Genomic DNA, 18,348 nt, shown 5'->3' with positions numbered 1-18,348 from the left:
TGCAAAGAGGGAAAAGCAGACTGAATCCTAGGGAATTTTGGCTAGGGAGTGGGTCTGGGCCTGAGAAAGGATCCTAAAGTTGCATATTAGAAAAGCCTGGGGCTTCCCTGGTGGCGCAGTGGTTGAGAATCTGCCTGCCAATGCAGGGGACACGGGTTTGAGCCCTGGTCTGGGAGGATCCCACATGCCGCGGAGCAACTGGGCCCGTGAGCCACAATTACTGAGCCTGCGCGTCTGGAGCCTGTGCTCCGCAACAGGAGAGGCCGCGATAGTGAGAGGCCCGCGCACCGCGATGAAGAGTGGCCCCCACTTGCCGCAACTGGAGAAAGCCCTCGCACAGAAACGAAGACCCAACGCAGCCAAAAATAAAAATAAATAAATAAATAAATAATTAAATATGGTTAAGAAAAATATATTAGAAAAGCCTGTATGTGGGATATATCACATTTATCACATCCTATTGTTATCATAATCAAACTTTATCATTTTGCAGGTGAGAAATCAAGGAATAGTGAGGTAAAATGCCAGTCAATTTTTTTGAGTACATGTGATTAATTGAATGTGTTTATATCTTTTGATTCACAGCCTAGGCCTGATCCTATTGGACTACAGTGCCCCTAATGGAAATGTACCAAAGGAAGATGGGTCCTACTCAAGTGTGAAGAATCAAACAAAGGGTTAACTGGACTTAGAGTGGATGCCAAACTACTTTTTCTTTTTTAAGCTTGACAGAAGCAAACAAAATGTTGAAAGAGAAGCTATCTTCTGTCTTGAGAACTTGATTTTTATGTGCCTTTAGCACGGAATCATCCTAGCATGGTGTAATAGAAAGGCATTGGATTTAAGTGCTTATTTCTTCATTTATCATTAATGCGTTACTTAGCTTCTCTGAGCCACAGTTTCCTCACCTGTAAAGTGGAGATAGTAACAGTGCCTAATTTATAGTGCTATTGTGAAGATTTTAAAAGAGATAATGTATGTAAAGTACTTTACATAGTGTTTGGCATATAGAAATAGCTCAACAAATGTTCATTACTCTTTTCCACTTGTACAGGAGTTTGTCTAGTGCACTTAACTTGAGTAAAAAATAGTAGCTCTAAAGAGCTCTCTGAATCTAGTTAAAGCCCTTTGGGCCATTTGTTGAATGGCTCATCTCTCTGTAAGTATTTTCCCAAATATGGGTTTTAGCATACATTCAAATATGGTTTTGCTCATCCAGGAAAACCCCAGACCACAAGAACTTTATCTTTATGACTTGTTTTTCCTCCTCATTATTATCTTAGACCTCAGAAGACAGGACTGGATTTCACAGGCAGCTAATTCAGCACAAGAGAAACAAGGCTAGAAAAGTCCACCAGAGCTGCAGGGCTTTGCTTGCCCTCGGCGTGGGGGTCGGGGTGGGGGTTTCTTAGCCTCCATACTATTGATGTTTGCGTCTGGATACTTCTTTGTTGGAGGGGCGTGCCGTACTGTGTACTACAGGATGTTTAGAAGCATCCCTGGCCTCTACCCACTAGATTCCAGTAGCACACTATCCCTTCTCCGAGTTGTGCCAACCACAAGTATCCCCAGACATTGCCAAATGTCCCCTGGGGAGGGGGACAACTTTGTTCCCAGTTGAGAAACAGCCCTAGGAGGAACAATCTGCTAGCTATGTAGCACACAAACATCCAGTAGGATAAGCTAATGAATTATTAAGGAATGATTGGAAATTTAAAGGGCAAGGATGAGTAAGGAGGAGTTCAGGCAGAGGAACAGTCTGGATTTTGAAAGAGAACCTGTGTTATATGTCAGGTCTTATTGATACAGAGATTAATAAGACATAGATCCTGCTCTTGAGGAGCTCACATTTTAATGGGAAGGGCCACCACTTGAACAGTGAGAATACCGTGGAGTGACTGCTATGTCAGAAATATATAGAAGGTGCTATGGGACAGGGGGAACACAGAGCATGGGTACCCATCTTAGTGGGGTGCAGGAAAGGCTTTCCAGAAGACATCACATGTGAGCTGAAGAATGAGTAAGGATTAGCATGGCAAAGATAAAGGAAGATGGAAGAGACATAAGAGAATTTGGGGTTTCGAGGGAAGTGCAAATCATTTAGGTTAGCTGGGAGAGGAGCGCTCAAAAACAAGGAGTGGTGGAAGAGATGGCTTGTAAGATAGATAGGAAGCAGATCATAAAAGTCCCTCTAAGCCACATGAAAGACTCAACTCTGAGAACTATCCAGAGGTATTGAGTTTCTTTATTGTCCTGTTTGGATTTAGGGAAGACTACTTTAGCTGCAGTGTGGAAGATAGATTGGAAGTAGGGTGACCAGTCAGGAGGCTATTATTGTAGTCCAGGTGAGAGATGATTATGACTTGAGTTAGGGTAGTGGCAGTGGGAGGGAATTCAAGATCTGTTTATGTGATGAGAACAGTAGGATCTGGGACTGGTTAGATATGGGGACAGTTTCTGGCTTGTGCTACTTGTGCTATTCACTAGGATGGAAAACACTGGGGACAGAAGAGGTTTGGAAGGAAGGTGAAGTTTAAGTTTGGAGAAGTTGAATTTGAAGTAGTTGTGATCATTGAGGTAGGGCTATCTGGTAGACATTAAATATATGAGTCTGAAGATCAGGAGAAAATTTAGGGTAGAGATACAAGATTGAGAGTCAGCAGGGGAATTTAAGCCATGGGAATGGATGAGATAGCCCAAGGAGAATGTGTATACTGAAAAGGGCTAAGGGCTAAGGATATTCCTATGGCCTGGTTCTTCACTTCATTTGTATCACATCTTCTGAGAAGCTTTCCTTGACAAACATATGTAAAATATCACCCCATCACTCTCTATTCATTTACCCTGCTTTTATTTGGTAACACATTACTATCCCATACTGTGTTAGGTATATAACCCATTGGCTTTTTGGCTACTCTCAGATATTTACAATAGTTTAATCAACAGGCATTAAAAAGTTCAACCATTCAAAATTAAAAATTCTATTTCACATTCAATTTAAAGCTTCTCTTTCAGCCTTCAACCTCCAGTGCAGCTTGACTAAAGATCCCACAGATCTCCAATGAAGAAAAGTGACTTGGTCTGTTCTTTCACTCTCCTGGCTCCACTTCCTCCCCCACTTGCTCTGCAGCTTCTGGCTCCTCCAGTGTTGAGGTAGGTAGGAAGAGAGAGTCTTAAAGGGACAATGAGGCTTAACTGACTGGGGCTGGTTTAATCTGGCTATCAGTGCCCTTTGTAATGCCCCAATACTGCCTTTTCTTGTAATGTGCTTCTGTGGTTTCTTCAGAGACTCCTTCACTTCCCATTCCCCCAGTGGACCTCCTCCCTGCACCATTCCTGATGGGAACAATGTACACTCTGACTGTCTTCCCCCCCGTGGCTCTTGCCCATACAACTTTATTCTCATAGGATCCTCATTCTTCTGCTAGAGTTGCCAGATACACTCTGAGGAAACCACCTGGCCCATAGACAACATGGTCCCTAGGAAGTCTAGACCTCTTTCTTTGTCCTGCTGCTGTGAACAACTTTAATCAGCCTTCTGCCTTCAGATTTCTTCAGGTAAAAGTCAAGGACAAGTTTCTATCTTATTCAGACACCACAGGACACATGTGAAGTTCTCCCATGAACTCTTCCCTGCTTCAGTGTCTACACAGGCAGGCCTAAAAATTTCTGTAGTGCAGCAAGCCTTCAGCCTGGGATTAAGATACCAGTCTCCCCTCTTGAAAGGTTTAACTGAGACCTTTTTGCTAGGCTTGAGCAGGGGAATGATAGTGCCTTCTACTCCCATGAATTCTCTGCAAAAAATTCTCTTTCTCTTCCTCCAATTAATTTCTAGAATTCTCCTGTATGGAATGGAGGTGACTGGTGAGTAATGATAATTAAAATACCAGTTTAGCTACCTCTTAGTAAGTCTTATTTGATGTATTTATTTATTACTGAGAAGCAATATAAAGTACTAGTTAAGAACATGGACGCTGGACCCATACTGTCTGGCTTTAAATCCCGACAACCATTTGACCTCTCTGTGCCTCAGTTTCTTTATTTGTAAAATTGGAGTAGTAATGATATCTACATCATAGGATTTTTGTGAGGACTAAATGTGTGTGTGTCTTAGATTAATATCTTAGAACAGTAATTAGAATAATAGTAAGTGCTATGTGTGTTTGCTACTGTGCTACTGTTTATTTTTCTTTGACTTAGAATGTAAGCTCCATGTGTGCAAGATCTTTTTGTTTGTTTGTTTAGCGCTGCATTTCCAGCTCCTAAAAACAGTGCATTTAACAGGTACTAGTAAATGTTAGTGCCCTCAGACTTCTCCTGAATAAATTAATGTGATGGTTAAGTCTTAAATGTTAAGGTGTGGGCAGAGAAAGTGGGGTCTGAGAAGAGTAAGAAAGACAGTGAGAGATAGGAGAACCAGGAGGCTATGATATTCCAGAAACCATAGGAGACTTTAATAAGGAAGGAGCGGGCAATAGCATCAAACATTGCTAGAGTGGCAAAGGAAAATAGAACACATATGGTCATTACATTTTGTAACAAGGCACCCCTAGCTTTTGCTTTCATATTCTGGTAAGTAATTGTTTTCCTTCCTTCAGAGATGCTTTTATTAGAATGAATGACCACTCAGAATAAATCTTTGAACAGGTCTTAAAAGTTATCAACTTCCGGGCTTCCCTGGTGGCGCAGTGGTTGGGAGTCTGCCTGCCAATGCAGGGGACACGGGTTCGGGCCCTGGTCTGGGAGGATCCCGCATGCCGTGGAGCAGCTGGGCCCGTGCGCCACAATTGCTGAGCCTGTGCTCCGCAAAGGGAGAGGCCGCGGTGGTGAGAGGCCTGTGCACTGCGATGAAGAGTGGCCCCCACTTGCCGCAACTAGAGAAAGCCCTCACACAGAAACGAAGACCCAACACAGCCATAAATAAATAAATAATTAATTAATTTAAAAAAAAACTAAATAAAATTGTTTCATTAAAATAAAAATTAAAAAAAAAAAAGTTATCAACCTCCAAAGAACAAACCAGTTCTGCACTTATTTATTTTGGCCATGACCACAAACGACCCATCCTCAATACAATTCAGTACATTTTCCCCTGACCTGGACTCCTCTTGAATCAAACAGCAAAACCAGCTGTTAACATCTGCATACAACTCCATGCCACTTCTTCTAACAATGTTCTTCTCCCTTCTCCGTTCCCCCAACCTGTTCTCTCTTTTCAAGAGTATAAGTAGTGAATATAAAGAACACTTACAATTCAATAATAAAAGACAACCCAATTTAGAAATGGACAAAGGGTTTGAATAGGCATTTCTTCAAAGAAGATATACTAATGGCTAGTAAGTACATGAAAAGGTGGTCAACATCATTAGTTATTAGGGAAATGCAAATCAAAACTACAGTGAGATATCACTTCACACCCACTGGGACGTCTAATCAAAAAACCAATAATAATCACTGTTACCAAGGATGTGGATAAATTGGAACCCTCATACATTGCTGGTGGGGATGTAAAATGGTACAGCCACTTTGAAAAGAAATCTGGCTATTCCTTGAAAGGTTAAACATAGTTACTATGACCCAGTAACTCCACTCCTAGGTATGTACACAAGAGGTTTGAAAACATATGTTCAGAAAAACCTCATACATGAATGTTTATATCAGCATTATTCATAATAGCCAAAATGTTGAAACAACCCAAATATCCATCAACTGATGAATGGATAAGCAAAACCTGGCTTATCCATACAGTGGAATTTTTTTTTTTTAAAGATATTCGCCATGTATTTCTTCTTTAGGTCTTTTTTTTTTTAAATTTATTTTTATATTTATTTTTGGCTGTGTTGGGTCTTTGTTTCTGTGCGAGGGCTTTCTCTAGTTGCGGCAAGCGGGGGCCACTCTTCATCGCGGTGCGCAGGCCTCTCACTATCGCGGCCTCTCACTATCGCGGCCTCTCGTTACAGAGCACAGGCTCCAGACACGCAGGCTCAGTAGTTGTGGTTCACGGGCCCAGTTGCTCCGTGGCATGTGGGATCTTCCCAGACCAGGGCTCGAACCCATGTCCCCTGCATTGGCAGGCAGATTCTCAACCACTGCGCCACCAGGGAAGCCCTGGAATATATTTTTTTAACATCTTTATTGGAGTATAATTGCTTTACAGTGGTGTGTTAGTTTCTGCTTTATAACAAGTGAATCAGTTATACATATACATATGTTCCCATATCTCTTCCCTCTTGCCTCTCCCTCCCTCCCACCCCATACAGTGGAATATTATTCAGCCATAAAAAGAATGAAAAATAATTTGAGTGGCGTCACCAAAAATGATAGAGAACTCCAGGGCTCCTTGAATGGCCGTAATCAGCTACTGAATAAAGTCCAAATTCCTTAACCTGACTTACAAGGCCTCTGAAGTTCTAATCCCTACCCATCTGTTATGGGTTGAATTGTATCCCTCCCAACATTCATATGTTGAAGTCCTAAGCCCCAGTACCTTAGAATGTGTTCTAATTTAGAAACTGGGTCATTGCGGATGTAATTAGTTAAGATGAGGTCATTAGGGTAGGCCCTAATGCAATATGACTACTGTCTTTATGAAAAGGGAAATTTTGGACACAGGGACACATAAACCAAGAGAATGCCATGTGAAGATGAAGGCAGGGATCAGGGTGATGCTTCTATAAGCCAAGAAACGCTTAAGATTGCCAACAGACCACCAGAAGCTGGGAAAGTGGAACTGCTTTTTTTTTTTCTTACAGTTCTCAGAAAGAACTAATCCTGCAGACACCTTGATCTCAGATTTCTAGCCTCTAGAACTAAGGCAATAAGTTTCTGTTGTTTAAGCCACTCACTTTGTGGTACTTTGTTACGGCAGCCCTAGAAAACTAATACGCCATCTTTCTAGCCTCATCTATGATCACTTTTCCCTTACATTTTCTGCTCCAGCCAACACCAATTTTCTTGTACTTCCTTTGCATAGACCTAGTGTTTCTTGCCTTTTTGTTTTTGCCTATGCTGTTCTTTTGCCTGAAATTCCCTTTTTGGTCTAGCTAATTCCTACTCATTTTTTTAAGTTTCAGAGAAGGTATTACTTTTTGCAGGGACCCTTCACTGACCACTCCCTACCAGTCTGGTGTAAGTGGCCTTCCTAGGTGCTCCCACATATCCTGTGCATCTCCCCAGCTTTGCACTTTCCACATTGTATTATAATTTTATGTTTATGGTTTGTCTCCTTCGCTCCACCTATGCAATAAACTGTGAACTCCTTGAGGAAAGGGTCACCAAAATCTCCATGCCTAGCACAGTATACTTGGCATGTAGTAGATGCTCAATATGTATCTTTGAATAAAGGGACTTTTTCTCAATGTTTATTCATCTTTCTTTCCATAGCACCTGCTAATGTGCTTCTCATGTAATGGGTACTCAGTACATCTTGACCTGTGGTCCTCAACTGAGGACGTTTTGCAATATCTGGAGACGTTTTTGGTTATCACTACTGGCATCTAGTGGGTAGAGGCCAGAGATGCTACTGAACAACCTACAATGCACAGGACACCTCCCAGCAACAAAGCATTAGCTGGTCCAAAGCTCGACAGTGTGGAGGTGGAGAAACCCTGATCTTGCCTGAATAAGAGACTGAGTCTACTTTTTACAACGTATACTCACTAGTGCACTAAATTTGCTTTGTCAGGAAGCCTGCTTTTTCTTTGTTGTTGTTGTTTTTTACAAAAGTAAATTATTATCCAACCCGAAATAGAGGGAGTGTCCTAGAATCCTAAGAAATAAGACTTTGGCAATTTGAAAGTACCTGATCAATAGGAGAACACATATATAAGATAGAATACTTTTATGCCTGGAATGCTCTCTAGCAGTAAAAATGAATGACTTAAAGCTACAGGGGTAAATCTCCTAAGCATACTGTTGAGTGAGGACAGCAAATTGCAGAAGGTACATACAGAGTGATACTACTTATGTACAGTACTACATATTGTTTAGGGATTGACAAATATGCAAAAAATGTATAAAGATATACATGGAAACGATCAAGATGAAATCTGGGACAGTGAAAACCTTGGGATCGAGGTGGATACAGAGGGCTTTTGTTGTATTGATAATGCCCTATTTCTTAAGCTGGGTAGTTGGCATATGCTTGTTATATTATTTTTATACATTGAAATATTTAATACTTTTTTTGGATATAAATTTTTTTATTCATCCATTCATTTCTTTATTATAATTAAAATAAAATAAATTATAATTACATAAAATAAAATTAACCTTTTTTTGGTATACAGTTCTATGAGATTTAGACATGGATACATTCTGATAATCACAACCAAAGACAGGATACAGAAAATCCCGATGTCACCCAAAATTTCTTCATGCTGCCCTTTGTTTAATTTGCATTTCCCTAGTTACTAATGGCGTTGAGCTTCTTTTCCTGTCCTCATTTGCCATCATATATCTTTTTTGGTTAGGAGTCTGTTCAAATATTATATCTATTTTTTTAAAAAATTGATTGTTTCATTATTGTTGCTTTTAATTTTTAAAAATTTTCAAGGTATGAGTTCTCTAATTTGTGGTTGGAAGATATGCTCTCTCAGTCTGTGACTTGTCTGTTGCAGAGCAAAAGTTTTTAATGAAATGCAATTTATCAATCTTTTCATTTATAGATTGTGTTTTGTGTACCATACCTAAGAACACCTTGTCTGACTCAAGGTCATAAAGATTTTCTGCCATGGCTTTTTTCCCTAAAAAAATTATACATTTACATTTTACATTTACATTATGATTAATTTTGAGTTTAAATTCTGTATACAGTGTGAGGTATAAGTACAGGTTCATTTTTTTTCATATGGAAAAAAAATGTTTTCTTGTTCCAGCATCATTTTTAAAAGACTTTCTCCATTGAATTGTCTTTACAATCTGATAGAATGTCTTCCCTCATCCTTTATTCATAAAAATGTATTGTCTATTCTTTACTGTTAATTATTCCAAATGTTATTTGGAATTACTCAGTTGTCATCTTAATCCTAGAAAATTTAGAGTTGTGACTGGAATTACATAAAAGTATATAGATTAACTGAGAGAATTTATATTCTTATGATAGAAATTTTTATTTATTATTTTTTTATTAAAAATTTTTAAAATTAATTTTTTTTTCTTTTTTTGGCCGCACTGCAAGGCATGCAGGATCTTAGTTCCCAGACCAGGGATCGAACCCGTGCCCCCTGCAGTGGACGCTCAGAGTCCTAACCACTGGACTGCCAGGGATTTCCCTTCCTGTGATAGAAATTTTTATATAGGTTAGTCTTACGTCACTCAAAATGTGATAGTTGAAATATTTAATGCTTTTAAAAGAGAGTAATTGCTCAATACTGAGGCATCCTGTTACCCAAGGCTGAGGAAAATCTCCGTCTTATTAGTTAGCACCAGCCAGAACTTCCTCAACATGGTAAAATCAAACAACTCATTGAATCCGTCATTCACTATGGGACAGGAGCTTACATACTCTACATAGGATAATCATAAGTTCCTGTTGACATTGTTGCAGTGGGTTAGTGTCTGAGTTTGCTTGCATTGGACCCCTCACAATATTTGGCATAAGAATTAGAGCACAGTATCCTCGTGGCAAACAAGGAGGATCAAACAGAAATTGACAGCAGTTTGCAAAGCACAGAATCTGTATAAACAGGCCGCTGACTAACTTTGTTTTGGTTCATCGTTTATGTTTGTCTCTGTGTATTTGTAGCTGGTTCAGTGAGACTGTCTTACAGTAAAGGAGTCAGATCCTCACATTCTCCTTAATGAGGTGGACCTTGGAGAGTTAGAAACTGCACACGTAAAAAGAAGTAAAAACATAAAATAATATCTGGAAATTTTGCTGAGGAATAAGGGGATTAGACTAAATATTTTCTGAAGTCCCTTCTGGCTGAGAGTGTTTCCAGCTCCACCAAGGACAACCTGCAAAGAAGGAGCAGAGAAGTGCTTGGTCTGAGTTCCCACAGGCCAGGTTAGGGAGGTGAACACATTCAAAGCCCAGAGCTGAGCAGAGGGCCCCTGAGGGCTGAGCTGGCAAAGCTAGACAGAACAAAAGGATTTCCTTTTTGAAGTGGCTTCTTCACACTTCAGGCTGTGGGCGGGGTACTGAAGGGCTAAAGTATGGAAGAATACTGTGGGGAGAGCCTGGAGGCTGAATTTTACTGTTTTATCTGTTAGAATTAAAATGATTTTTTTCTTTCCCCTTTAAGATTTTTCCAAAAAAAATCTATATTGTCAAAGCCATACTTGCTTATTATAAGAAAGTTGAAAAATACAAAAAAGTAGGAGGAAAACAAAAACTTCATTTAGTTTCACCACCTAGAGATAGCCACTGTTAATATTTTCCATATTTCTTTTTAGGCTTTTTTCCACACATATCTACTCATATCCACTAATTGTTGTGATCATATTTTATATTAATGTATCTTACTTTCAATTAATACTAGAGCATAAGCATTATCCTGTCGTTATGAACTATGTAAATATCATTTTATTGTCTAGATAATATTCTATTATATGACTATACTATATTTAACCATTGACCCATTAGGGGTTTTTTTCCTAGTGTTTTATTATTCTAAGTAATACTGTGATTAACATCATTGTACAAAAAGTTTGTGTACATTTCTGTTTCCTTAGGAAACACTCATTCATTCATTATACAAATATTAGTGAGGACTTACTATATGCCAGGCACTATGCTAGGTGCAAAATTTTTGCCTTGGGTGGCATGTTGTCACCTACTGAGGTAAGAAACACTGGAGGAGGAGCAAATTTAAGAGAAAATGTTTGACTGGATGTGTTGAGTTTGAGATGTCCAAGTGGAGTTGCCAAGAAAGCAGAGCTCAGTGAAGAGGTCTGGATAGAACTATAAAATTACAGTTGTGGCCATATAGATGGTGTAATTCATGCCAAGTGAGTGAAAGATCATTTAGGGAAAGAGTATATGTAGCCTAGTCCTGAGAATGTCTGGCTTTCAGAGGTTAGATAGCAGAAGTGGAATATGCAAAGGAGACTGAGGAGACGGCAAAGGGATAGGAGGAAAAGCAAAAGAGTATGGCATCATAGATGCCACAGGAAGACTTTCAAGGAGGAGGAAATGGTTAACAGCGTTAAATGTAGGGGAGAGATCAAGGAAGATAAAAAGGGGAAAATGCCCTATTTATTTATTTAATATAGCTTTTTTGACACGGAGGTCATTGGTTGGGTATCTTGTTGAGCACAGTTTCAGTGGAGTGTTGGGGGAAGGAAGCCAAATTGCTGAGTAAGAAGTAAGGGAATAGAAATTGCCCATAAAGAGGAGCTGGAGAGGTACCTAGTGTGTAGGGAGGATTTTTTTTTTTAAGATGGCAGAGACTTGAGCATGTTTAATTGCTTATGACAGATGAGAGGGACTTGAGCGTGGTTAATGGCTGATGAGAAGAATGGAGAGAGAGGGAGGGAGGGAGAGGGGGGAGAGGAATCTGTAATTACTGGGTAAATATAAACATTTTAAAGTCTATTGATATATATTGCTCACATGCTTTCTAAAAGGGTTTTAAACCAACATACACTCCTATTAGCAATTATGAAAGAGCTTGTTTGGTGGCCACTTTGTCTTCATTAAGTGTTTTAAAAACAAACAAACAAAACCTTTGCCAAAGGGTTTCATTATGGTCCTAATTTGCTCTTCTTTGATTACTAGTGAGTTTAACCAGTTGTGTCCATGTGTGAATTTAGTCTATGTCCTTCCCTCAAAACGTTTCTATTTTAGACAGACACTTTTATTTGCTATAAAAAGCTGAAAGTCAAAGGATCAGAATAGTATCATTATCTCCCCAAATTATACGGTCTAGAGCCTTCATCTTCTTAGAAGTACACAACAATTTGACAACTTTTGGCTCAGGCTGATTGAAAGAGAAAGATGATGTATCGTCTGAGAGAGTGACCACCAATGGAACCCAGGTCTAGTCTTAGACTGCTATCGACAGTCTTCAAGCACCCTTTGCTAACCGGGGCCGGCATCCCTCCAGTGCCTTAAGGCTTTGGCTCTCAGAGCTCCCCTTCAGTAGGCGCGGCCCCCTACCAAGGAGTCCGGAGCGCTGTGCGGCCCCTTTAAGAGTCCAGCTCCTCCCCCGCTCCAGGGAAAGTTGCAGCTTTTTCCGCCTCCCGGGAGGGTAAGAAGGGCCAGCCGCCAGAGTGGGGTTGCAGTCTTCCCGGACTCGGAGACCCTCCCCTGAATCCGGTACTGGGACGTCTCGCCTTCTCGCGGCACCTGTTGCAGGTGACAGGTAGGTCCGTGGCCCGCAACCGCCCCTCCGCCCTCGGTCCGGGACGCCTCCTGGGCCCCCAGTACCTTTTCGCTGCCTAAGCGCCCCCACCCCCATCTCGGGGACCTGCGCGCTTCCCTACCCCTTTCCGCTCTCCCAGTCTCTCCCTGTCCCTAGCTGACCCCCTGTTCCCACTCCCGTCCGCCTGTGCGGACCGCACCCCCCACGCTTTGACTCCCGTCTGTTGGGGCGGTCCCTCCCCACCACTCTGCTTTCTCCCGGCCGCCCCTGGCCATTTCCCCGGCCCATCCGTCGCCGCCACGGGCTGTGTCCCTCGGGGCTCTGCTTCCTCCAGAGTGGCCGACTTTTCCCGCCCTCCGGAGCCGGGGGCCCCTCCCGGGAGCTGGCCCTGGGGGCGGGGGTGGGGCCGAGCTCCTAGCGGGAACTGCGCCCTCCGGGGCGTCGAGTCACCTTTTCGGGGGTGTCTCTCGCAGCGCCCGGCGGTCGCGCGGGGTCTGGGCCCCGCACTCTTTCCGGACCTCTGACCTCGCGGCGTCCGCTTCCCTGCCCTCGGTGGATCCGCCGCAGGTTAAAAGGCTGGAGGCCGGTTGGCCCCGAGCCCTGCCTCAGTGGACACCCTCTGCGCTTGGGCTGGGGACCCAGCTGTGTGCTCTGGAGCTGAGCCGCTTTATCTTGCCACCCTTCCAGCAGGCAGCGGGGGTACGCTTCTGGAGGAGGGTCCCCACAACCCTCAGAAGGGACACAGAACGCTTCCATCTTCTGTGATGGTTTGTAAAGGGGCAGAAAAGATGTTCCTCCAGCCCTTAACGTTGAATAAAATGGTTGGGTTTTTTGGTGGTGAAATCATTTGGCGAGAATTTTGGTGACTCGAACAGGTGATGTTTCTCATTAACCAAAGTTTTCTTCCCCCGGTAGCCTGCCAGCTTCTTCAGGACCAGAGGACCTAGCATTCCAGAATACTGCTTTAGGCAGGGTTGATCCTAGGCCTTGTACATTTGTGCTAGAAATTAGTCTTCAGTACATCTTGTACTTTCTATTTTTAACTGGCTTCTTTTCTGCTTTCAGCTCCCCATCCCCACCCCTCATAAATCCATTAATATTAAGGTGTTAATGACCTTATGTGTTTACCCGCTGGTCTGTGGAGAGAGAACAATGTTTAATGCAAAGAGTTGAGGCCCTAGTGAAGCTTTCTGCTGTAGTTGTAGCTGTTGGTGTTTTTTTGTTTTGTTTTTGAAGCACCTGCTGGAAATCCTAGTAGAAAAAGACCACCAACTTGGCTTGTGAGACTTTTCCTGGCAGGGGATGAACATTTCTGGTAGCACAATTTCAGGTGTCTCTCACTAGGCTAGAGCAGTGAAATGAAGTTTGGAGGCCTGTTCAGGGATAATTGGTCTGTGAGTGTATGTGGCATTCTGATTTTTTTTTTTATAAAAACATTGTTTATTGTTATTTTAAATTAATTTTTATTGGAGTGTAGTTGCTTTACAATGTTGTGTTAGCTTCTATTGCACAGCAACATGAATCAGCCGTACATATACATATATCCCCTCCTTTTTGGATTTCCCTCCCATTTAGGACCCCACAGTGCATTAAGTAGAGTTCCCTGTGCTATACAGTAGGTTCCCATCAGTTGTCTATTTTATACATGGTATCAATAGTGTATATGTGTCAATCCCAATGTCCCAATTCCTCCCTGTGGCATTCTGATTGACACTCTCTGAGCTTTTCCCCTTAAAGGCTGCTACTAATCATGGTTGTTAGAATTCATTGAGCCAGGCACTGTAATAAATTCTTTACATAATTATCTCACATAATCCTAATGATAAGTGTATGTGCTAGGCACTACAATTATAAGCATGCTATGATGAAAGGGAGACTCTGAGAGTTTAAGTGCCTTGTCTCAAATCACCCAACTGATGAGGGGCAGAGCTGGGCCATCTGACTGCCGAACTGTGTTCTTATCCCCTATCACACCACCTCTGCTGTCTTGGATGTTAGGAACACTAAATAGCTCACAGGTGAGGACTAAGTGATTAAAAATTTCCCTTCCAAGCTGAAGCCTAAGTTTTGGTCCTTGACTCCACCTCAGAGGCACTGCAGAGACTTTGGACCACTTACCTCACTGATGTCTTACCCACTTCACTTTCAACATGAGGCTGGTTGCCACGTTGCCACTATAAGTGCACACCCCTGGGTGTACCTAGTTGAATGAAACCTTCGGGGATCTCAACTCAGAAGGAATTGTCTTGAAGTTAGAGAGGGTGACCCTGGATTCTAGGGATGTGCACCTGACTCAACTTTTTCCTTTCCCGCTGGCTAGGGGAGAAATGAGGGTGTGGAAAGTGATAAGGATTTCCCAACAGCCAGGCCAGAGAGGCTGAGGGTGAGTGTGTGCTTGTTTTATCGTGGGATGGATGGAGCACCTTAGGGAGGGACAGTCCACAAGAAAATGTCCTTTCTGTTTCCATCTCTGGATCTTTGCTCAAGTTACTCCTTTTTTTTTTTTCCCCTGAAGAGAGACTTTCCCACCCATGACCACTCTTCTGCCATTAATTCCTATTCATCTCAAGATTTAGCTCTAAAGTCACCTCCTTCGGGACAGCCTTACTGAACACACAGTTCCTTCCCCTAAGCAGAATTACCAGTTATTCTGTGTCCTAAAGCATTTTGTTTACACCTCAGGAAAATTCCTTAACACCTCTCTCAGTTGGTTTTCCACCTGGAAGGTACCTCTCTGAGTACAAGGTCTAGATCTTGGAGCTCCCTTTGTCTTGAGCACAAGAGATTAACAAATATTTGTGCTAGGAACTGGGGATACCATGCCTTCAAGGGCCTGAGGTCAGGTGATGGTGGAATTGAAGTACAGAAGACACCTTTTTGAGGCACTTGAAATCCGACAGCTCGGAGTTTGTACTTAAATGTCACCTTAGTGAGGCCGTTCTTAACCACCCTATTTAAGCTTATAACCCCTTCCCTGAACATTCTATATGCCCCTTCCCTACCTTATTACTCTAATGTAATATATTATGTATTTTATTCATTTTTCTTTCTTATTGTCTGTCCCTCTCCCCCCTCCATAATGGAAGTTCCATGTGGGCAGGGATTGCCGTCTGTTTTATTCACCAGTGGACCCCAGCATCCATAACAGAGCCTGGCACATCCTAGGTGCTTGCTAATATTTGTTAATTGAATTAATGAATGACATTACCATTCTAGGAATTGGCACTCTTTTGTGTTCTCCTGGACCTGAAACTAAGTGTCTCCAGTCTGCCCCAGGCCCAGTTCTCACACAGCTTTGCTTTGAGAGTGCATGCCTGATGGCAACTTTGACCTAGTTGGAAGTACTTCCTCTCTTTTTAAGGCATGAGTCTCTGGATGGAAACTTCTAAAGTTTAGAGTGGAAATGTGAAGATGCTGTACTTCTTGTGGGTAGGAAGGGGGGTTGCACTTAGAAGAGGGAGTATGGCTTGTCAGATGTCTTGAGGCGTTTGTTCAGTGAGCTCATAGAAGCTGGAGAAAGTTCCTGTGTGATAGGGAAGTGAACAGCCCAAACGAATAAAAGATGCCAACCAAATTAAGCTTCTGGCCTCAAGTCACTCAGCCTTTTAGGCATGAGGTAGTTATGATATTATGAACTTTATGGAAAAGACATTGCTGATTACTACTGGTGTAGTACTTGACGAGTTTTATACGAGGAGAATTATACAATGTGAGGAAACCACTGTGTAACAGAAAAGAAAAAAAAAGTACTGTTCTATTTAAATGCTTTGAAGTATTCAGAAAGAAAAATAAGGCTAGAATCTTTTAAAAGACAGGCTTGGAAGGAGTTGGACCCTTGATGCAGTGGTAAATATGTGATTTTCCACCATTTGATGTATGGTAACTTCTCTGAAACTGAAGTTTGTACAAAAAACTTCTACCCAGCCTCCTCTTCTACTCAGTTTATCTCCCCAACCTCTCGACAGTGGAGTGATCCAGAGCTCAGTCCATTGACTTCTCTCTATCCAGAATCTTTCTAGATGCATTCATCCAGCAGCATGGCTTTATTTTCTTTTTTAATTTTTTTTAACATCTTTATTGGAGTATAATTGCTTTACAATGATGTGTTAGTTTCTGCTTTATAACAAAGTGAATCAGCTATACATATACTTATATCCCCATATCTCTTCCCTCTTGCGTCTCCCTCCCACCCTCCCTATCCCACTCCTCTAGGTGTTCACAAAGCACCGAGCTGATCTCCCTGTGCTATGCGGCTGCTTCCCACTAGCTATTTTACATTTCGTAGTATTTATAAGTCCATGCCACTCTCTCACTTTGTCCCAGCTTACCCTTGCCCCTCCCCGTGTCCTCAAGTCCATTCTCTACATCTGTGTCTTTATTCCTGTCCTGCCTCTAGTTTCTTCAAAACCTTTTTTTTTTAAGATTCCATATATATGTGTTAGCATACGGTATTTGTTTTTCTCTTTCTGACTTACTTCACTCTGTATGACAGACTCTAGGTCCATCCACCTCACTACAAATAACTCAATTTCGTTTCTTTTTATGGCTGAGTAATATTCCATTGTATATATGTGCCACATCTTCTTTATCTATTCATTTGTCGATGAACACTTAGGTTGCTTCCATGTCCTGGCTATTGTAAGTAGAGCTGCAATGAACATTGTGGTACATGACTTTTTTTTTTTTAAACATCTTTATTGGAGTATAATTGCTTTACAATGGTGTGTTAGTTTCTGCTTTATAACAAAGTGAATCAGCTATACATATACTTATATCCCCATATCTCTTCCCTCTTGTGTCTCCCTCCCACCCTCCCTATCCCACCCCTCTAGGTGTTCACAAAGCACCGAGCTGATCTCCCTGTGCTATGCGGCTGCTTCCCACTAGTTGTCGGTTTTACATTTGGTAGTGTATATATGTCCATGCCACTCTCTCACTTTGTCCCAGCTTACCCTTGCCCCTCCCTGTGTCCTCAAATCCATTCTCTACATCTGTGTCTTTATTCCTGTCCTGCCCCTAGGTTCTTCAAAACCTTTTTTTTTTTTAAGATTCCATATATATGTGTTAGCATACGGTATTTGTTTTTCTCTTTCTGACTTACTTCACTCTGTATGACAGACTCTAACTCCATCCACCTCACTACAAATACCTCCATTTCATTTCTTTTTGTGGCTGAGTAATATTCCATTGTATATATGTGCCACATCTTCTTTATCCATTCATCTGTCGATGGACACTTAGGTTGCTTCCATGTCCTGGCTATTGTAAGTAGAGCTGCAGTGAACATTGTGGTACATGACTCTTTTTGAATTATGGTTTTCTCAGGGTATATGCCAAGTAGTGGGATTGCTGGGTCATATGGTAGTTCTATTTTTAGTTTTTTAAGGAACCTCCATACTGTTCTCCATAGTGGCTGTATCAATTTACATTCCCACCAACAGTGAAAGAGGGTTCCCTTTTCTCCACACCCTCTCCAGCATTTATTGTTTGTAGATTTTTTGAGGATAGCCATTCTGACTGATGTGAGGTGATATCTCACTGTAGCCTTGATTGGCATTTCTCTAATGATTACTGATGTTGAGCATTCTTTCATGTGTTTGTTGGCAATCTGTATATCTGTATATCTTCTTTGGAGAAATGTCTGTTTAGGTCTTCTGCCCATTCCTGGATTGGGTTGTTTGTTTTTTTGATATTGAACTGCATGTGCTGCTTGTAAATTTTGGAGATTAATCCTTTGTCAGTTGCTTCATTTGCAAATATTTTCTCCCATTCTGAGGGTTGTCTTAGCCCCATGGCTTTAAATGCCGTCTGTCTGTACACTCATCATTCCCAAATTTATGTCTCTGTCCCAAGCCTTTCTTCTAAGCTACAGCCTCATATATCCGATGGCCTATTCAGCATTCCTACTTGGATATCAAATAGACATCTTAAACATAACTTGGCCAAAACAGGACTCTTTTTTTTCTTTCTTTTTTTAATTGAAGTATAGTTGATTTACAATGTTGTGTTTATTTCTGCTGTATAGCAAAGTGATTCAATTATA

General features: G+C 41.6%; 1 protein-coding gene across 4 annotated transcripts in view; it reads left to right on the top strand.

Moving 5' to 3' along the window:
- The window catches only part of SYTL4 (synaptotagmin like 4), a 157,821-nt gene that overhangs the window by 75,634 nt on the left and 63,839 nt on the right, over positions 1–18,348 (top strand). The window contains exon 7 of one of the 4 annotated variants that reach the window (XM_082447597.1): positions 586–3,153. The gene's annotated coding sequence lies outside the window, so the exon portion shown is untranslated. Of the gene's footprint in view, positions 1–585; positions 3,154–3,408; positions 3,559–6,171; positions 12,306–18,348 lie in introns of those variants that run through there. The other 3 variants (XM_082447596.1, XM_082447598.1, XM_082447595.1) reach the window with 3 other exon arrangements.

The sequence above is a fragment of the Balaenoptera physalus genome, assembly GCF_965194825.1.
Source record: "Balaenoptera physalus genome assembly, chromosome: X".
In the NCBI taxonomy this organism is placed as follows: domain Eukaryota; kingdom Metazoa; phylum Chordata; class Mammalia; order Artiodactyla; family Balaenopteridae; genus Balaenoptera; species Balaenoptera physalus.
This window is presented reverse-complemented; position numbering and strand designations above follow the sequence as displayed.